The sequence below is a fragment of the Apis dorsata genome, unplaced genomic scaffold, assembly GCF_000469605.1.
Source record: "Apis dorsata unplaced genomic scaffold, Apis dorsata 1.3 scaffold_333, whole genome shotgun sequence".
NCBI classification, from domain to species: Eukaryota; Metazoa; Arthropoda; class Insecta; order Hymenoptera; family Apidae; genus Apis; species Apis dorsata.
Window position 1 is genome coordinate 140,981 of NW_006263601.1, and position 1,461 is coordinate 142,441.

The window sequence follows — 1,461 nt, forward strand, 5'->3', positions numbered from 1 at the left end:
ATATAATCTAATTTTTGTACTTTCCTTATTCATTTATATATATCCTTTTTCAGAAAATGATAATCTATATCTATATCAGAGTCTTCCTATCTTATTTCTATTTTTAATTATTTACATGATGATAGTTTTTTTTATATTTCTTTAATAGTTTCTTTGTATATGATTTTCTCAATAATATTTTGTTATGTTATTATGTTATGTTATGTTATTAACTTATACTTTTACTAATTCAATTAATTCTTTCAGTTTAGTTTATTATTATTTATTATAGTTATTATTTATTATAATGATGTTTTTATTTATTTTATTTTTATTTATTTTATTTTTTTATTTTATTTCTAGCTATGATTCGAATTTTTTATAATTAAATTCCACTTTAGTCTTTGCTTATTTTATTTTCCCTTGTTTGTATAGTATCCCTAATTATAATAATTTTTTATCATATAGTTATATATATGGTCTTTCATCTATTGAGATTGAATATTGTTTCAAATTAAAAATCTTGTATTAAAATCTGTAACTAGAATTACTTTTTATTTTCAATTATTGATAATAATATTAATATAATTTTCATATTGATTTTAAAATAATTTGTCATATTGTTAATAATTTACATATTACTTGTTATATATCATAAATATTTTAGCGAGTATCATAAGCGAGTATTCTATTATAGTAGATTTGAATCTATTTTATCTATGAATTGTACATTGACTTTTTCATTTAAAAAATATACACAATTAATCCTTACAAACAATATTTATTCAATTGATAATAAAATTACATAGATTTTTTTATTAAATATTTTAGATATATCACAAAAATTACAAAAATAAATTAAAAATGTTTCATATTAATAAAAGATCAAAAAGAGGAAGGAGAAAGAAAGAAAATAAAAAAATAAGGAAAAGAGAAAAAAACTTATTTTAATTAATTATTTTTATTATACAAAATTTTTTCTACTTTTCTAACTAAAGTATAATTCAGAAAGACAAATTTTTTTTCATAAAGAATATATTCACAAAATAAAATAATTTTTTACAAATATGTTTATTTTTATTAATTTTTGTAAAAAAATATTAAGATTGAAGTATAAATTATTACTCGTCTTGATTGGTTATAATATCATGAAACAAAAAATGTCATTTAGATTAAAAACTATTAGAAAAATAATATAATTGCAAATTTTTAATATTGTAATTAACAGTTGCAAAAATTAATTAATTTTTATTTAAAACATTTTTTTTATTTAAACATCGAAAGTACTTAAAAAAGTGCAATTATATGGAATATCTTGTATTTTATTTTATGTAGATAATATATAGATAATAATTTTACATATTTTTGATTATATATCTATTACTGATTAATATTTTAATCTCTTTATAAGTTATTTAATTTATTTAAAAATATTTAAGAATTATTATTTAATTTTAATTCTCTTGAAAATTTTATTTATAT